Source organism: Hyperoodon ampullatus (assembly GCF_949752795.1).
Source record: "Hyperoodon ampullatus genome assembly, chromosome: 1".
NCBI lineage: Eukaryota > Metazoa > Chordata > Mammalia > Artiodactyla > Ziphiidae > Hyperoodon > Hyperoodon ampullatus.
The window spans coordinates 55,284,685-55,292,745 of NC_136914.1; the positions used below are offsets into that span (position 1 = coordinate 55,284,685).

The following is an 8,061-nucleotide window of genomic DNA, read 5'->3' on the forward strand; positions in this document are numbered from 1 at the left end:
TTATATTAGTGTGGATTTATGATATTTATTTTATACTTTGGGTTACAATCCAATATTACTTTATTTTGATGTTCCATCTTTGTCCATTAGGCACTGTTTGTTCTTGGTTCCCTTGATACACCCATCATTATGAGGTATTTTTGTTTTATTTTTTGATAATTTTCTTATTTTCAAGCACCACAAGATGCTTCATGTTTATTTAGGATATTTCCTTCTCTAGTCCTAGAATCAGTCTTTTATACCACAATCGCTGGATCCTTTTACTTCTGAATGGTAGTAGAAACTAAGAGGTTCTTGATTTTAGGTCTTCTCAGAAGACAGAGCAAGGATATATATATATATATATATATATATATATATATATATATATACATATATTAATATGCATATATTATACACATATTTATATATGTAACCATCTGTATCAATATATAGCTAAATAGGATTTCATACTGATGTCTCTAACTTATAACCTATGACTCTGTGGACAATTCTAGCCCCCTCCCCTTCCTTATCTGTAACCTCCCACACTAAGAGTGGGAAATCTGGCTCCCACAATTTGCCATCCATTTGCTTAATTGTTCAGTTCCCATAAATATATATAATGGTATCAGAATTGTCATCCTGTACTCCCTTGGGAAATAACATCATCCACAAGAGTACATTACTTAGTACAGTGTCTCTTGCCTTTAGTCTTACAAACTGCTCATTTCCAGTTACTTAGATCTATATCTTTCCTCCACTCTCCTTCGGTGAGATTATTTCACACATTTGTAATACAGTTATCTTCCCTTCTTACAGTCTACATTCCATCCTGGGACCCTCTGACTTTCTAAATGACTTGTTTTAATTTGTATACACTGAGGTTCACTCTTAGTGTTACAAAGATCTATGAGTTTTGACAAATGCATATGTCATGAATCCACAATTACAGTATCATACGGTATAGTTTCACCACCTTAAAAATTCCCCTATACTTCACTTATTCAAACCTTCTATCACCCTTCAAAATCTGACAACCACTGATCTTATTATCATTGTTATCATTGTTTTGTCCCTCCAGAATGTTTTATAACTGGAATCATATAGTATAGAGTCTGGTAACATGTCTTCCTTGGGGAGTAGGTAATTTTTTTTTTTTTCTGCTGTATGTGGGCCTCTCACTGTTGTGGCCTCTCCCATTGTGGAGCACAGGCTCCGGACACACAGGCTCAATGGCCATGGCTCACGGGCCCAGCCGCTCCGCGGCATGTGGGATCTTCCCGGACTGGGGCACAAACCCATGTCCCCTGCATCGGCAGGAGGACTCTCAACCACTGCGCCACCAGGGAAGCCCCAGTAGGCCATTTTTATGGAGACCTCTGTGGCATATTTCACAATGATTACTCTTCTCCCCTGCCTGAGCCATAAGGGGATCTTTCTGGATTTTCACCAGGAAACTTAGGTGGGGCTCCTGTAGGTAAAACCCAAGAAAATATGCACTGCCCCCTCCCAAGACAGTTACTCCCATGAGTTTCTCACTCTCATGTTAGTGTACATACAACTTTGAGAAACTGGCCAAATTTATCATTTAAGTATTGCAACCAGTTTATGGCCCCTGTGGCTTCTGCTCTGGATTTCAGAGTGGCAGTTTGCCCTGCAATGTCAGTTATCTGATGAGTACAAGAAAAGTTACTGATTTTCAGTTTGTTTAGATTTTCGTATTATAGAAACAGGTGTGGCAACTCTAACTGCAGAAGCTGAAAATGAAAGTCCTCTTTCTACTTCTTTTTTCATTAAATAAATTAATATCTTCTCAATTTTTTCCTCTGACTCTGCTTCTCTGACACTGAGATACTCCCATGGAAATTTTCATTACTGCATGTTCTTTTTTTTTACATGTTTAGCATAATACTTGCATTCTGAAGAAACCCAAATAGATTCCTCTATTTCTATGTCCTGCACTTTGTTTTCGTCTTTCTTTTTGTTTGTACTTTTTTTTTTTTGTTCATACTCAAAGTTTGATAAAATTATTACCTGGATGAATAATCAATTCGTTAATAAATAATAAATGTATAAAATGAGAATTAGGAATTCAGTCTTTTTATATCCAATAAAGAAATGCCATGGTAATTTATGTTTTTAAAATCAGTTTTATAGGGGCTTCCCTGGTGGCACAGTGGTTGAGAGTCCGCCTGCTGATGCAGGGGACATGGGTTCGTGCCCCAGTCCGGGAAGATCCCACATGCCGTGGAGCAGCTGGGCCCGTGAGCCATGGCCGCTGAGCCTGCACATCTGGAGCCTGTGCTCCGCAACGGGAGAGGCCACAACAGTGAGAGGCCCACATACCGCAAAAAACAAAACAAAACAGTTTTATATATGTGTTCTTTGTGACATAAAGCAGTGAAAATAATAATAATTTTAAACAATCATAACATATGCTATAGACTAAAACAGCCCACTGGAGATTATATGGTCACCAAGGTGACATCAATCACACCAAAATCTACTGTCATCACCAACATAAAGTTATGAAGGCCAAGCTGGGGACTAAATGAGTGATATAAAGAGTAGTTTGTGTTTGTTTAGCAGAGACCCTTACCATTTGTTGACATTCACTGTGACAGTTTTAATAAACTTAGTGAAAAGGCTTGAAATAAAAATTTGATATAAATATAAAAACATAGTTCATTTCTGAATGATGATAAAGAAAGATCTCCCAAAGAGTTAATCATTAAAAGGTATACAACACATTCCATTCATTTTAATTTTTTTCCTCCAATATAAGTATGAATATTTTTTTCCTGAAGTGTGGCAAAAGCTGAAAAAATAATTCTAGGACATAACACTATTACCCAGATGCCACATTCACACTCTGTTATTACAGGTGGTAGATTATGAAAAAGTTGTGCACATGAAATAAAAGTACATATTTTAACATCTGAGTCCCTCAGACTGACTTCAACTTTCACTGAACTTCTATTTAAATCAGGCTTCTTCAAAAATACTCATGTTGTCTTCAAATGAATTGGTGACAGGAAGGCTCAAGATCTTTACACATCTCTAACAAGGAATAAATTCCCTATAATATCACCTAAGTAAAATATTTTATTTATGAATAGTTTCTCATATTATCTAAGCAATTTGAAAGAGACAACTTTGAAAAAACATTAACTCTTTCAGATTGCTCAATCTCTGAATGCACAGAAGCAATAACACAATTTTGACTTAGAAGCATAATGTGATATAAGGTAGTATATTGAAAGGAACTCTGAGCACTGGATCATTGGGTTCCAATCTGACTCTGACACTAATTTAGTGATACAGATTCTGGGTCTTACTTTATGCACATATAGCAGACATATATCTGCAGTTGAACACACACATTTGATTCAGATGAATGCTAAAACTTTTACTTTTTGTTCATCCCACAGATTTACCAGGTTTTCATCATATCACAGTAACTAGGTTCATGTGATAACACATATTCTTTAAATGGAAATATTATGTTAGTGGATTCCTTAGTGATATTTAGATCATTTGTTGATCCTAATAATTATACCACAAAAGCCATGGTTTAACGTTGATTACAATTAACAACAGCTCCATCTAGTGTGTTAACTGTTTGACATGGGTTTTCCTTGGATTTAAATACATGGTGGTTCAGTTCCACTCCTAGGCATATATCTGGAAGAAACTAATTCAAAAAGATACATGCACCCCTATGTTCATAGCAGCACTATTTACAATAGACAAGACGTAGAAATAACCTAAATATCCCTTAATAGATGAATGGATAAAGAAGATGTGGTACATTTATACAATGGAATACTACTCAACCATAGAAAGGAATGAAATAATGCCATTTGCAGCAATATGGATGGGTCTAGAGATTATCATAGTAAGTGAAGTAAGTCAGAAAGAGAAAGACAGATACCATATGATATCACTTATATGTGGAATCTAAAATATGACACAAATGAACTTATCTACGAAACAGAAACAGACTCACAGACATGGAGAACAGACTTATGGTTGCCAAGGGGGAAGCGGGTTGGGGAAGGGATGGATTGGGAGTCAGGATTAGCAGATGCAAATTATTATACATAGAATGGATAAACAACAAGGTCCTACTGTATAGCACAGGGAACCATATTCAATATCCTGCGATAAACCATAATGGACAAGAATATGAAATAGAATGTATATGTATGTATAACTGGACTATTTTGGTGTACAGGAGAAATTAACACAACATTGTAAATCAACTATACTTCAATAAAATATATTTAAAAAATAAATGGGGCAAGTAAATAAATAAATAAATAATAAGCTGTTATTAAAGAAGAGGAAATAGTTTTGATTTTTGTTTGAGGATTCCCTCTGCAACTGTTTCTTTTTTTCCATGATGCTTCTTACATGAGAAACACCTCCAATCCTTCTTTTCATTCCTTACACAATTTTCCCCATGTATAAATTAATCCATTAGTGGAATAGTAATAATCTAAAATGCATTGGTTTGAGCTCTGTTGTTTAATAAAGTGTTACAGTATTGCTATTCTCAGGTGCCCCGCCATTTTCTTATTTTTTTTTTTTTTCCTTTTCAGATAGCTGAAAATTGGATACCTTAACAAGCGCATTTCTGAGAAATAAGAACCCCTGGGCCAAACTGAGGATCTGCTTTCTTACAACCACATCTTTAAGATTCCTCCCTTTCTGCCTTTTTATATGTGTTCTAATACGAGAGAGGCAACATGTCCCATTGGATAAAATTAGGTAAGTGCTGTATGTGCTACAAATACAATCTCCCTCATGGACAGATCCCAAGCTCTAGACGTGGGTGAATATACATACACAGCAGCATGGAAAAGCTGCTTCCACCTAGGATTCTAAGTCAGTCTCTCCAGTTCAGATTTACCACACCAAAAGTGATAAATGTTTTGATTTTCAATATGACTCCCACTTCTAATGTTTTCTTTTAAAACCCCAACATGAAAAAAGTAAAATATTGTAAATATGGAAGTACACATTTCCCTTCTAAATTACTTGAACAAGAGTTCACTGACAAAAACTTAGTGAAAATAATTCTAAACACATTTATTATTTACATAGTTATATTTTATTTTTTCTAATTTTTTCCCCTTATTTCCCCTGTGTGGAAATGTGAAACATTTATTTTAGATATCAGACAAGAACAGAGCTAAGTAATCCAATTTTACTGCAGCAGTATAAAAATCATCCTTTCACCAGTGTAAGATTTAAATGCATCTGCACAAGGGTACACATTATATAAAATGTAGTAAGATTACTGCTGCCCTGCCAAGTACTTCCAGTCCCTACCCAGGTCCTACTGCAATACTGGTGGTCCCAAGAGTTTCATGGAAGCAAATCATTTAAAATAATAAAGCAATTTAAAAGACAAATCAAAATGCCTCAGTGACCATATATTCAACTCAAACTTTATCTATTTAAATGTTACATTTGCCTCCCACTAATAAATCTTTATTTCACTCAAACTTGAACAATAAATCTTCCATACTGAAGTATCTTCCTTGCCTAACTAATTCAACGGAAAAAACAAAAATGATTAGTAAAGAAAAATGTAGGGATTAACACACCCTTTTGTTTTAAATATTTTTAAGGTTTAAAAATTGTTTAAAGTTTTAAATTTCTAGTAAGAAAACATTATCTGAATGAATACCCTAATGGCAAACCACTGTAAAACGTTTCAGCTGCATTTGGAGCAGAGGGGTAGGGATTATCTTCAAAGCACCCCAGCTTTCTTCATGAGAAGATCAGAGGTACACTGGTTTGTATTATTGTGACATCCATTAGGTGATCTAAGTTGCTTTTTCTTCAGCAGGGACTTCATTTGTCAGAAGGACATTATGCTTGACCTCCAAATTTGGCCGACAATTTACTGATGAGATTCATAACCTTTGGGTTGCTCTGATATTTTGACATATTTGCCGGGTTCTGAGCCACATCCTGGAAGGCCACCATAACTTCTGGATCCTGCATGGCTGCAAGAACCTCTGGATCACTAAGAATTTCATTGAGCCCAGGCATTCCTGCCATTCCAGGCATGCCCCCTCCCATTCCAGGCATTCCTCCAGGAAAATTACCAGGCATTCCGCCAGGAAAGCCACCTGGAAAAGAGCCATACTGAGCTCCTGATTGTCACCTGGCTTCTTCCTCCCTCTGGGCTCTCTCATGTTCTTCCCGAGCCTTCTTGACCCTTTCTATTCTTTCTTTGATCTCTCACTCTTCATGTTTTCGCTCATACTTTCTCCGATGTTCAGCAATTTTCTGGGCCCTTGGTTGAACTTCTTTCAGCATTGCACTAGCATCTTCGTCATAATCCAGCTTACAGGCAAGGGCAAGATCATGGGCAGCTTCTTCCCAATGGCCCAAAAGTCTGTGTGCTTTCCCTCGCCACTTGTATGGCTGAGCAGAATCAGGATTTATTTCAATAGCTCTGTCACAGTCTCGGATGGCAGCATTTGGCTTCTGTAATTTGATGAAGACACTCGCTCTCTTGGCATACAGAATGGCCAAACGTGGATTTAGCTTGATGGCATCTGTGAACAAGTCAATGGCTTTCTGTAGTTCACCATCATTTAGGGCATCAATGGCAGCCACATTTTTATCATTTGCCTGATCCATCATCTCCTCAGTTATCTCTATATTTTCATCTCCCATTTCTTGAGGGGCATCAGTGTCTGGTTCAATCACACCTTCATTGTCAATTTCTAGATCACTCTCCTCACTTGATGGTTCGTCTGTCTTTATGTTTTCCTCCGCCTCCCTTCTATCTGTTTTTTCTTCCTTGGTATTTTCTTCCAATTTAGTTTTATGAGTGGTATTTTACCCCCCCATGCTCTCCACCCACTCCCTCAGGAAGCGCATTTCCTCGGTGTGCAGAATGCTTGGGTCCTGCTTGCACATTTTCACGAAGGCTCGAAGCTCGCTCACTTTGCGGGGGTCCATGGTCCGGAGGCGGCGGGAGGCGGCGGGAGGCGGCAGGAGGCCTACATAGTTATATTTTAATATGACTTACAGGAACATTACCTTTCTTATAAAACAAGTTGATCTAAATTACTCATTTGGTTCCATATATTATTTTGTGATGTAAAATCACACATACCTGTACACATGCACTACAGAAAATTACAAATAACTCAAGTAAAAGCTCTTTGATAAAAAGAAATATCTTCAATAATTCTGTACCAAATCATATTATTTCTGCTGTAGACATTATTACCCAAACAAGATAACTTTAATTATTTTTCAATTTGTGCTTAAACAAAAGACTTTCTTTTATAGCCTACACATTTTAAAATGTGGTTGAATATAAAACTGTCAATCAAATTTGTTCTTTAAAAAAAAAAGACTCCTTTACCTAATACTGATGGGAAATTCAGTGAAACTAGATTATTTGAAATAGATATAATACTATAACAATTCCTCTCCAGGGAGAGTTGGCAAGATTAATTATAGAAGCAATTACTATGTACAGGTGAATTGTTACACTGTAGAAATGGTGCATGATCACATAGCTATCATCACCAGGCTCCAGGCTATTGCTAAACTATCACAACTCTAAGGCTCACTAGGAAGACTGATTAATATGAGCTCCAAGGACACACTTGACTTAATCTAAACTTAGTTTTTGGTGACTACACAGACCTTACAGCTAAGTTGACTCCATCATTTTCCCTTGACAACTAGACTATTAGTCTCTGTATCTCTTTCATCTCTGCCTTTTCATTTTTTCTTTATATACTCATTTTCTTTGCTTCCTGTGATGCACATAATGGAAAAGTTGCCGCCCCCCACCTGCAGTTCCAAATTTCATTGCTGAGCACTAGTTTTTAATTGTTGGCAGAAAAAATAGGCTTATCACAGCTTGATTTAGGGGTTTATTTTGGTCTGGTTGCAGGGTGGGAGGAGGGTGGAAAGAAAGTGGGGAAGAGGTAAATCTCAAGTAGTTTAATTAATACAAAAAGCTGTTAATTTTATGGCAGAGTATCTGGAAATCCCTATGCCAAAATGTTAATGATAGTAAGTAAGAGTTTCTTT

At 36.7% G+C, this 8,061-nt stretch overlaps 1 pseudogene across 1 annotated transcript; it reads right to left on the reverse strand.

The window, feature by feature from the left end:
• Nucleotides 1–5,865: 5,865 nt before the first annotated feature.
• On the reverse strand, nt 5,866–6,969 carry LOC307062739 (hsc70-interacting protein-like; annotated as a pseudogene). The gene has a single exon. The product of its transcript is annotated as a hsc70-interacting protein-like (transcript).
• Nucleotides 6,970–8,061: the final 1,092 nt, after the last annotated feature.